At 49.1% G+C, this 12,119-nt stretch overlaps 1 long non-coding RNA gene across 1 annotated transcript; it reads left to right on the forward strand.

Moving 5' to 3' along the window:
* The first annotated feature begins 1,919 nt into the window (after nucleotides 1-1,919).
* Nucleotides 1,920-4,705, forward strand: LOC111944540 (uncharacterized). Its single transcript, XR_015275098.1, has 4 exons — nucleotides 1,920-1,997; nucleotides 2,085-2,183; nucleotides 2,772-2,937; nucleotides 3,464-4,705. It is a non-coding gene; the product is annotated as an uncharacterized LOC111944540 (long non-coding RNA).
* The last annotated feature ends 7,414 nt before the right edge of the window (nucleotides 4,706-12,119 follow it).

Genomic DNA, 12,119 nt, shown 5'->3' on the forward strand with positions numbered 1-12,119 from the left:
TTTCTCCTGAGACTCAGCAGCCGGGGGCTTCCTCTGCACATCTGAACATGCCGTGCCTGGCACAGCAGGAAGGGATCCATGGCAGCCTCACTGCCCTGCTGCTGCTTTCACGGCCTGCAGGGCTGTTCTCCAGCCTGGCCTGGCTTCAGCTTCTCCCCAGCCTCCACAGGAAGGCATTTGGCATCAGCGGGCAGGGAGCCCCAAGTGCACCACAGGCCATGCACACCCTGAGATCCCCTGCAATTTCCTGATCTTGGGGCAGACCAGGAGGGGCAGCTGTTTGCAGGAAGAAGTGCTATGGCCCAGCCCCAACAGCCTGGACATTTTCCTGATCTTTAACCATGCCTTTGACAAGCATTGCCTTCTGAAGATGCCACCTCCCCAATGGGGAATGTTTCCATCTGATCCAGCTCTGCCTCTTCCTTTCTGCAGAAGTGGATGAAGAGGCTGTGCTGAAGGCGGTGTTTCCCGGAGGAAGCAGTGGTTCACTGGCAGCCTCTGCTGCAGGAAGGGAGGCCATGCCAGGCACAGTCCCAGGAGGTAATTGCTGTGCCTCTGGGCCTGAGCCCTGCTGAGGCTTGAGCTGCCATCTCTGCTGCTTGGCAGTGCAGGCACAGCCTGGACAAGACCGGCACAGCCCAGAGGAATTATCCCCAGCAGGCTCAGGACAGTCGGCTACTGATCAGTCCTGTTGGGCTCCCTGCATGGGAGACACGTCCCAAAATCCAGTAGTGGCTGCAAAAGGGTGTCCATGGTGGGGAATGGGCAGAGGGGGAGGTCAAGGCTCCACTGCATCCTGAGAGGGCCTGGCTCTGTCCCCTTGGGCTGTAGGAGCTGTCCCAGCAGAGGGAGGGCAGGACGGATGGAGCGGGGAAGGGATATTTGTGGCACTACCTGCTGTTGTTTTCCCCAGGGCTTTAGGGAGGGTTTTCTCTTTGGGAGGGGAGAGAGCTCCCAGGAGCCCCCGGCTGCCCCACTTTCCTCTCCAGGGATGTTGCACAGGGCATGGAAAGAGGGTGGAGAGTGACCAGCAGCCAGCCCAGAGCTCCCCAGGCCCCTCTGCAGATTTGGCCCTGTCCATTGGCACATAGCTCCCATGGCCTTACCCAAACCCGCTGCAGTGCCCAGTTCCCTAAGGCAGAAGGGGATCCCAGAATGGACTGAAAAGGGTTCTCATGTGTGCTCCGTTGTAGATTGGGATTGTGATATGGATTATGTGGAAGCCCTGGTGGAAAATGGCTCGAAATTCTTGGAGGATGTTGGAGGCAAGTTCTCAATTCCCTTTTTACTTACAGAATAATCAATGTCAAGGTGGCAAGAGCTCAGCCATATGCCATTTCCCTTAACATAATCTCAGCGGTGATGGATTCTGGAAATCTTGCCCCACTGCCTCCTGCAGCCTGGAGGGATCCCACAGGATCCCTGTCAGTGGCAGGAAGGAGCATTTAGCTGTCAATGTTCTTCCCACGTGCAATAGCAGTGTCTCTTTCTGTGTGCTCTGTGCAGCCACGGAGAGGAGCAGAGAGGGAAGGGGCCAGGCCCAGGGCTGTGCCCCGGGCCTGTGCCTTGCACGGCTCCGTTGCTGGCCCCAGGGACCCTGAGAATCTCCTATAGAGCCACAGCAGCTGTTCTGTCCTGCCTTTCTTTGCAGCCAAGCCTCTTGGTGAAGGTGCTGCAGCTCCTCAACCCCCACCCAGGACTGAGCCTCAGAGAGGTGGTGAGAGTAGGTCAAGGCCTTTCCCCCAGGGAGAGCGGCCAGCTCAGAGCCCAGAGCTCGGTCAGGGCAGCATCGCTGCAGGTGCCAGGACAGAGCCGTGCACGTGTGTGCCCTCGGCCTGCGTGATCCCCTCAGGGCTCCTGCAGCTCAGAGCTGCCTGTGCAGATCAGCAGAGATGAGAGAAGCTTTTGTGGCTGTTTAGTTACAGGTGTGTCTGCAGGGAGCGCTTCCCCAGATCTTGAGGTGGTTACTGCACCCAAGCCTGGCTCCCATCGCAGGGGTAAGTGGTGTGTCCCTCCTGACCCCACAGGCTGGGGACTGGTTTTTTGGGATCCATTCCTGGGAAATTGAAATACTTTGTGTTAAGGTCCTCCAAAAAGAAAGACCCAAGATAATGGAACCAAAAAGTCTCTATCATCAAATGATTTCCTGAGACCAACAGAGAAAGAAGTGCAGGGAGGACAAGGTGAGTCCATGTCCCTCAGCCTTCTCCTGAGACTCAGCAGCCGGGGGCTTTCTCTGCACATCTGGACACGCCGTGCCCAGCACAGCAGGAAGGGATCCATGGCAGCCTCACTTCCCCTCTGCTGCTTTCACAGCCTGCAGGGCTGTTTCCCAGCCTGGCCTGGCTGCAGCTTCTCCCCAGCCTCTGCAGGAAGGCATTTGGCATCAGCTGACAGGGAGTCTCAAACTGCACCACAGGCCATGCACATCCTGAGATCCCCTGAAATTTTTCGGTCTCGGGCTAGATCAGCTATAGGGGGTGTTTGGAAGAGGGAGGGCCCCAGAGCAGTTCCAAAAGCATGGGCTTGTTCCTGATCCTTATCCATATCTTTGACAAGTATTGCCTGAAGAAGACCAGCACAGCGCAGAGGAATTATACCATGCAAGCTCAGGGGTTTTGGGTACTGAGATGTCCTGTGCAAAATGGGGTGGCAAGGTGCCTGCAGGCCCCAGCTCTGGGGGAAACAGAGAACATCCTGGCCATATCCACCGTGCTGCCAGCTCAGCAGCAGAGCACAGCACGGGCTCACGCTGCCCATTGCTCCCACAGATTCAGCCGGCACCACAACTCATGGTCAGACTATCTGGGAAAGCATGAGAAGAATTTTCAGCCCGGGAACACATGGTTTGATTAAGCTAATGGCCATTTTGGTTGCTGGAGCCCTTTTTCTGATGATGTGCTGTGCTGGAATCTGGTATTGCTGGAACAGAAAAGGGTGAGTGTTTTGCTGATCTCTACGTCAAACAGCTTCTTGAAAGGCTGCTCATAGTAAACATTCCCAGTGAGGCTGCTGTGGACTTGTGGATAGTTCTTGGTAGCCCAAAGAACTCTGCTGAGGGTTCTGCTGCTGCTCAGCCCTTTTATTGGCCTCCTAATTGCTGGGCCTTGTCCTGGGGAGCCCACTTGGGCTGCAGCCAGTGCTGGCTGCCACTGAGGCTGCCTGGCCAAGAGCAGCCCCAGGAGCAGCAGGCAGAGGCAAAGCAAGGTGGGCAGGAGGAAGAGCGGGAACGAGATTGCCCTTGAAAGGCAGAGGCGTTCTGGGGCCTGCTCCTGGCCAGCAACCCTGCCCAGAGCCATCCCCTGCTCGCCGGGGCCTTGAGGGGCAGCTCTCCAGCTGGGCCAAGCTGTGCCAGCAGCTGCAGCTGTGCTGGGGAGCCTTGGCCGCTCTGGGCCCTGCTGTGCAGGAGGGTCTCTGTGTGCCAGCGGCAGCTGGGGGCCTCAGCCATCTCCTCTCTCCACAGGAGCACGTCTGCACCTTCAGAAGACCAACCAAAGACTCCACTCAGCGAGAAGCTGACCTGTCATCCCTGGTCTTTAAATCTGTCCCCATCTGCTGTGCTGCAGCCCCATTTTGAGGGTGTCCCAAAACCTATACCTCCAAAGCTAAACCCTATACCCCAGACCCCCCTGGATCTGCTCCCTAGTGTGCAGGAGGTGCCCTTTGTGCCAGGAGCAGATGGGGCCTCAGCCGCCTCCTCTCTGCTCAGGAGCACCTCTGCACCTTCAGAAGACCTGACAAAGACTTTAGTCAGCGAGCACTTGACCTGTTATCCCTGCGCTTCAGCTCTGTCCCCATCTGCTTTGCTGCGGGTGCAGCCCCGTTTTGAGGGCGTCATAAAACCCAAACCTCCAAAGCGAGACCCTCTGCCCCTGAGCCCCCTGGCCCTGCACCCTGGCCAGGACTGAAGGTGGGCAGCCCCTGTCCACCAGAGCAGGCCTTGGCCCATGTTTTGTGTTTAAATATTGGCCCATGTTTTGTGTTCAAATAAAGTGTTGAAACTGTTACCCCCGTGTCTGGCTGGTACCACCAGCAAAGCCCACACGGCACCAGCCCCGGCTGAGCTCCATGTCCAGGAGCAGCCGGTGACTCAAGCCAGAGTTTTCCAGCTAGCTCAAATACAGGTTTTCTTCTCTCTCCGGCCCACTGCCAGGAGGGATCTTGACCAGAGCTGCTGTCTGGGTTTAGATCAGGATTTGAGCAGTCCAATTCCCTCTGAGCACAAGTCTATAGACCAAGTAAAGAAGCTGTAATAAATTTTTATTATTTGTTAATCAAATTAAATATTATTACTAAAACATGAATGCTAAGGTTGTTTCAAAAAAGCTAACATTGCAGAAACGCCTAACCACAATGACCACATATGTGGCTGTGAAGGCAAGAAGCTGAAACTGCAGAGCTGGAGCTGCAAAATGCTATCCGGCTGTACAAAGGGGAAGTAGAACATCTCCTTATTAAGGACAATTGCCTACCCACGACCACCAAGAGGCAGAAGAAGACCCCCTAGCAACAGGAGGTGCAGGTGCTGATGCGATCCAGGAAGACACAGATGCAGGGACTGTATAAAAAAGGGAACCTCCTCAGCCAAGGCGCGCGCCATGTGCAGGACACTTAAGAGGAAGTGTCCTCCGGCTCGCCCCCAGCTGGGTTTTTGCTTGCTTTACTGCTTGCTGAATTAATAAAAATTGGCTTTCATTAATTATTATATAAATTGTCCCTTCTATTTTGTCACGACAATTTATAACAGAAGCCATAAGGGGGACTCTTCTGGGTTATATTTCACAATGTATTCTTGCAAAGGGAACGCCAGGAAGAGGCAAAGGTTTGGGGGTCTGGGCTGATTATTTTAACAGGACTTCTTTGGAGGGTGCGAGTTTCAGAAAGAACCAATTATTTTTCACAGCTAGCAAACTTAACAACTTTTTACAAATCAATGTTAAACACGCTAAGATAAGAAATAACAGACACAGACTCCTTCGAATGCCTACAAAGGTGTAGGAGTAAACTCACGGGAGGGGACTTGGGTATTCGGGGAGAGCGGGGCGGGGGACAGTCACCCGACCTCCTTTAGATGGGACACAGGAGACGGAAATGCCCCGGGGACCACCGGCGAGAACACTTCACTATCCTCGGGAAACCAAAAGGCTGAGTCCCCCGCACGTTCCTGGGCTGGGGCCGGAGAAACACGGAGCGGCCCCGACTGCTGGAAATGACAGCGGCGCTTTCTCTCCGTCCCCTCAGGCTCCCCGCTGCATCCCCGCGGCGGGGCAGAGGGGGAGGGCGGTCGGCACGGCCCCCCGGCAGCAAGGACTCAAACAGAGGGGTCCGGAAAAAGGAAACTCCAGTAACAACGATAAACCTGGGCCCCGGCAGGGAGCGGGGAAGGACAGAGGAAAAAAGCCTCAACCTCTGGCGCTCCCCCCGGAGTGGGGTAAGGGGGAGGAGTGGGCACTCCCCGAGCTGACAGCCAGAGGGGAATGACACAACAAGCCGGGGCTGACCACGGTGTGGGCAGGCAGGAGCCAGGCAGGGGCTGCTGTGACCAGCGGTGGGGCCCCGAGGGGCTGGGGGAGTCCAAGCTGAGCGTCCCTGGGCTGAGGGCACATTTCCTTCAGTGGCATCACCTGGGCCTGCACCTCATGAGGCACGCAGGGCAAATTTCAGCTCTCTCCTGAAGTGTGCAGGGTTCCCACATGAGGTGTGCAGTAGGGTTTAATTGAGAGGGTTTTTTACTCTTCTCAGCACAGCAAAGGGGACACTCTTGGCTGAGGTTTTGCAGTGCTTGGAGAAAACCTCTTGCGAGCCCTTGGGCCTTGCCTGTGGGCACAGTGGGCAGGTGGAGCCCATCCCTTGAGGCCAGTCTGGGCTGCTCAGGCCGGGCTAGGCCAGGTGAGGGCCCTGGCAGGGAATGGCTGCAGCTGTGGGGTCTGATGAGGCTGCCAAGCTTCAGCCTGGCCCTGTGCTGCAGCCAAACAGACATTTACAGCTATGGCCATTCTCTGGGGCACAGGAGGCACCCAGGGGTATAACTGTGGCAGTGGCTTCTCACCCTGAAGGGAGGCTGGCTCTCTTGGTTCTGAGGGCACAGCTTCAATCCCAGTTACCTTTGTGAACCTGCTGGGGAAGTGTTGAGGGGCAGAGAATTCCAACCCTTCTCACTGGGAAGCATGGCTGCTGGTGTGGCGTTTTTAAATTTTTTGCCCTCTAAATTTGTGTTCTGGCAGAGGGTTAAGTTTGCCTGCTCTCAGTAAGAGCCTTTTCTTCTTGGTGCCTGGGGGGCTGCAATGCAGCCAGGATTGAAGAAGGATCAGCAGCTGCTTGGTCCATGTTTGTGGGATACCTTGTGGGGCACCTTTTGGCTGTGATTTATGGTAGTGCTTATGCAGGCATTTTACAAAAACTGGCTTCAGTTCTTTCATCTTGTCAAAGTTGGGAATAAATGTCTTTAACACAACTTTAATATTAAGAGCCAGGCATTACTTGCTTGAAGTGCTGCATGCACAGGCCATTGGAATCACAGGCCCAAGCCACAGGAGCAGCCCCGAGTGGGAGCCCTGCCATGAGCCCAGGGCCACAGCCAGCCCTGGCTCCCAACTGGTCACGGCCTGCACTGGCTCCTGACAGGGCCTGGCTCTGTCCCCTTGGGCTGGGGGAGCTGTCACAGAGCAGGGAGGGTCAGGGGTGGCTCTGGCTGCTCAGGGATGGCTTTGGCCTGAGTCCCTGGAAGGAGCCACTGCCCAAGCGGCTGCGCTGTCCCTGGGCTCTGCTCCCGGCCTTCTGGGCTCTGTTGGGTGGCACAGCCTGTGCCAAGGGGCAGCAAGGTGCCTGCAGGCCCCAGTTCTGGGGCAAACAGAGAACGTCCTGGCCGTATCCAGCATGCTGCCAGCTCAGCAGCAGAGCACAGCACGGGCTCACACTGCCCATTGCTTCTGTAGATGTTATCACTGAAACAGGAGTCTATGTCGAGGATGCAGTGAACTGTCTGCCCCCAGGATGTCCACAGGTCCTGCATGATAGGCACAGTAGTGACACTGTTCACTGTGCCACTTGTCCTGATATGCTGCTGTTTTGGGATTTGGAAGCTTTACGACATGAGATGGAAAGTTGTTGATTTTTGTCCACAGTCATGCTGCTGTGCACTTGTGGGTAGTCCTTCATTGCCCAAATAACTTTGCTGAGAGTTCTGCTGCTGCTCAGGCCTTTCTTTGGCCTCTTCACTGCGGGGCCTTGTCCTGGGGAGCCCGCTCGGGCTGCAGCCAGTGCTGGCTGCCACTGAGGCTGCCTGGCCCAGAGCAGCCCCAGGAACAGCAGGCAGAGGTAAAGCAAGTTCACAATATTTGGCAATGCATTTCATGATAGGACAGAGGTTATTTAAGAGCTCATGTAAAGTTTCATGGTAACAGTGATGTTACTGGACAAGCAATTTTGCTACAATTCAGTGTTAAAACCAATCCAACCTGATGAAATTTTGGCTTTGGCCTTGAGACTTTGCTCTTTGTGTGAGCCCTGTTCTGGACTGACTCCCAATCAGTCTTGGAGCCAGTTCTGGGTGAAGGCTCATCCGAGACCTGACCCTTAGTAGATTTGGGCTCCAAGAGGAAACTGAGGCTGCACTGCACGTGACTAGGCTGCAGGGCTCCATTATCAAAGGGCTTTGAGAAGTTTAAATGACTATATTTTTACTACATGGCTTTGTGTATGAAATTAATTCACTTTTTTTAAACTTAGTTTTAGAAAAACTTATTTTCCAGTTCTTTTTCCAGTTCTTTGATTAATTGAGTGTAATTGAGTAAATTACAGCATAATTATCCTATGGCTGAATTATGGCTGAAGTACTATAAAATGAAATAATTTTTATACTCTTGTGTCTTTCGCAGACTATTCAAACTTACGTTGGTTCAATGTGACCAGCAGAAGAGTTTTACTCCTCTTTTACTTCAAACAAAGAGCAGAGCTGAAATCTGTTGGAAAGAATCTTTTCACTTCATAGCTTATGCATACTACCAGGGTTCTTTCATTTTTTTTCCAGCTCTGGGCTGGAATATAGAAATATAACAACAGCAAATACTCCTGTGTTGGAATACAAAATAAAAGCTTTAATACATAAATGAGTATAAGCAGAAATTCTGTATTTATTTTAGGTTTGATGATGTCCACAGTTGCAGAAGCATAGTGTGACAGTAATGACATTAATATTTAATACTAGTATATTTTGAATTGCAATATATAACAAATCAAGTATGTCTCATTTTCTGCTATTCAAAGAAAACTAATAATAAGCTGATAACATGCAGCTTGGGAACTATTTCGACACTTTTGGTTAAATTACCACTCCTGACTGTAAAACCCATGATAAATAACAATTTTAATCTACTACTCCTCAAAATAAAATAATTGTGACATCATGGCTGTCATAGGGTGACTTTACCTTTAAGATAGCTTTGGGAGCTAAGGAAGTTGAAGCTGCTGGTGGCTGATGGGAGTCTTTTCTCCTGACCAATTATTGGTCATTTCTGAGAATTGGTGGTGGTTTTAACCATTGAGAAGTGAGATCAACCTGTGAACACCACCTTAAGATGTAAAGCCAGGGTTCTCTTGCTCTCTTTGGTTTCCTGATTCTGAAGAGGTAACAGGCTCTGTCTCGGCCTCCTCCCCCTCCCCCGTCCAGGCCGGACAAGGCTGCAGAGGGCGGGGGGAAGAGAAACGGAGCCGGCCGGCCTGACTGGGTTTGCAGTTTCTGCTGCTGAACTGAAACCTGACACCATGAACATCTGCAGCTTTCCAAGACTTTAACTCTTTTACTACCTGGATGAGACGTACAGATTACTCCTTTTTCCCAGAGAGAGAGACAATCAACATGAAAAAAGACATCATAAAATCATCAAAGACAGTGAAGAAAGGACTTCTTTTAGAAGTTTTAGATGAGGAAGAGAGAATAAGGAGATGCTTTATAAGCTGAAATATTTTTCTGTTAGAGCGATGGAGATAGACAATAGTGTTCTGAAGAAACTCCTTTAATTCATGACAGAGTATATTGGGAGGAATGGAATGTTCAAAGTGTGTATTTTGAGCAAAACAGTGAAGTAGTTGTGATACAGTGAGGTGGTGGAACAGAGGAGAAGAAGTAATAGTTGAAGATTTGGGGCTGTGTTGTGGTTTTAAAGCAGTAATTAAAGAATTACTAGAAAACTTACTCATTTTCTTGCTGTGAGATATGGATTAGAACAAGAGCAAAACAGGGGTAAAACTTAAAAGGAATAAAGAAAGTTTATTAACAAAAGTACAAGAATAAAAAAACTAAAATAAAACTTCCAGAAAACTCCTTTTTTTCTCCCACTACCCAACCATTCCCTTGTTTACATGACAACATAGAGACAAAAAACTTTGGAACTTTGGTGTTTAAACAGTCCCCAATTCCTGCTAGAATCTTTTCATCAGTCTCTGTTGAGAGAAAAAAACAGAAAAAAACTATTTCTGTTATAGTTTTCTATTTCTCTGATGCCAGCTGACCAGAAATCTGTCATCAGTTCTCTCCTCCCATTTCATATCACTCTGAGGTGTGCATGGGTCCATGAGTCTAGGGATGTCATTTTTAAGGATGAGTTATTCAAAGGCAGAAGTTCTCTTCATCTGTCTCTGTGAGCCTCCCTGGAAACAAAAGTTTTCTCTTTGCCCCTCAAGGCCCCAAATCTTCAACTATTACTTCTCCCCGCTCTGTTCCGGCACTTCACTGTATCACAATTACTCCACCTTTTGCTCAAAATCCACACTTTGAACACTCTATTCCTCCCAATATACTCTGTCATGAATTAAAGGAGTTTTTTTTCAGAACACTGTTGTCCATCTCCATAGCTTTAACAGAAAAATATTTCAGCTTAATTAAAGCATCTCCTTATTCTCTACCTTTTCTGAAGCTTAAATCTTTTCTTTACTGTCTCTTATAGTTTATAAAGTCTCTTTACATGTTGATTACTCTCTTTTTCTCTCTCTGGGTAAAAGGATTAATCTGCAAGTCTCATCTGGGTAATGAAAAGGTTAAAATCTTGCCCAGGCTTTGTAGATGGTTCTGTGATCTCTGCCGGAGCAGCAGCTGGAGCTGTCTGCAATGGAAGATTCTTCATGGCTGCTCTGGAGAGTGTGGTCACTGTCTCAGCCCGCCACAGGTCAAGAGCTTTCTCTCTCTTTACTCAGCAGTCTGTGGTGAATTCAGTCACAGCAAAAACTGCAGCCGAGCCAGGGACCGGCCTGGCCCGGCCAGAGCCCAGGGCAAGCCCCGCAGGCCCCATCTCCCGGCCTGGAGCCGCTGGGCCCAGCCCAGCCCCTGCCCGGGCCGCATGGGCTGGGCCGGGGACGGGAAGCCAGCTGGAGCTCTGTTACCTTTCACAGCCAGGAAACAAAGAAATTCCCAGGCTTAGGTCTTAAGGTGGTGTTCACAGGTTGATCTCACTTTTCAATGGTTAAAACTGCTGTCAATTCTTAGAAATGGCCAGCTGTTGGCTAGGAGACAAACTCCCACCAGCCTCCAGCGGTTTTAACTTCCTTAGGTGTTTCTCTTTGTTTTCTTAAATGCCAGTCTATCACAGGCTGCTTGAGGCAAAGAAAAAACTTCTGTTTCCAGGGAGGCTCACAGAAACAGATGAAGAAAACTTCTGCCTTTGAATAACTCATCCTTAAAAATGACATCCCTAGACTCATGGACCCATGCACACCTCAGAGTGATGTGAAATGGGAGGAGAGAACTGATGACAGATTTCGGGCAGCTGGCATCAGAGAAATAGAAAACTATAACAGAAATAGTTTTCTTGTGAGAAACTCCATAGATTAGCAGAAGAAGACTTCTGTTTCTCTACAGAGACTGATGAAAAGATTCTAGCAGGAATTGGGGACTGTTTAAACACCAAAGTTCCAAAGTTTTTTGTCTCTATGTTGTCATGTAAACAAGAGAATGGTTGGGTAGTGGGAGAAAAAAAAGGAGTTTTCTGGAAGTTTTATTTTAGTTTTTTTATTCTTGTACTTTTGTTAATAAACTTTCTTTATTCCTTTTAAGTTTTACCCCTGATTTGCTCTTGTTCTAATCCATATCTCACAGCAAGAAATAAGTAAGTTTTCTAGTAATTTTTTAGTTACTGCTTTAAAACCACGACAATGGCATTAACATTAAAAATTATATTCTTGCATACATAACACAGAACTTTATCAAATACTAAAATGTATTGAAAATCTATTAGGTAATTGCTTTTATGTGTTCTGTGAATACAGCAAATTACCATACTCTACTGTTGCTAAAATATAATTTTAATGTATCCAGTTTCTAGAGTGTATATAGTACAAGAACAAATATATGCAAAGGTCTGGTTTCACTTCTAACTTCTCCAAATAGTTGTGTCTAGTCTGCTGCATTTATTTTAGTATTTTGATTCTGGTTTATGATATGGATTAAGACAATGACAAAATTCTTGGTCTTTTCAGCTACATACTGAAAAATTACATACATAAGAAATTAAAAGCTTTACCTGAATGAATTTACCTCTCAGAGACAAATTATAGTAAACACGTGCCTATCTTTGGTACAACAGTAGTTTCTGTCTGAGCATTCCTGCACAGTGTTGAAATGTTTTTGGTAGATCTTCAAGCATTTCCCATCTGAGGCTTTTTTCCTCCATAGTAATCCTGCAGAAAGATAAACCTGAAAACTTGCTGGTAACACATTCAAACAAGTCACATCTAGGTATATAACAGCAAGAGAATGAATAAAAAATTTTGGGTGGTCTAACAAGCATTGAAAAGAAACAAATTCTTTTTCTAACACAGTAGGCCCACAAAAGCAAAACTGACTGAAGAACACTGGTTTTTCTTACCAAGGCAGAGCAAGATGTTACCACCTGTCTAGAGGATATTCATAATAATCCCTTCAAAAGTACTGGAAAACAACTTTTTTTTTTTTAAATTAAAAATACAGTCACACTGTTAAATTATCACATTGGCCATATTCACTGTTTTTCAAGTATTACTGTTGGAGGGTAATTTTCTCACAAATGGGATGGGACCACTGGGTGAAGCTTTTATTTCAGGCACCAGTCTCAGCTACAGACACAGGAGATGGCACAAGCTCACGTCTA

Source organism: Cyanistes caeruleus, chromosome 11 (genome assembly GCF_971803275.1).
Source record: "Cyanistes caeruleus chromosome 11, bCyaCae1.hap1.1, whole genome shotgun sequence".
Classification (NCBI taxonomy): Eukaryota; Metazoa; Chordata; class Aves; order Passeriformes; family Paridae; genus Cyanistes; species Cyanistes caeruleus.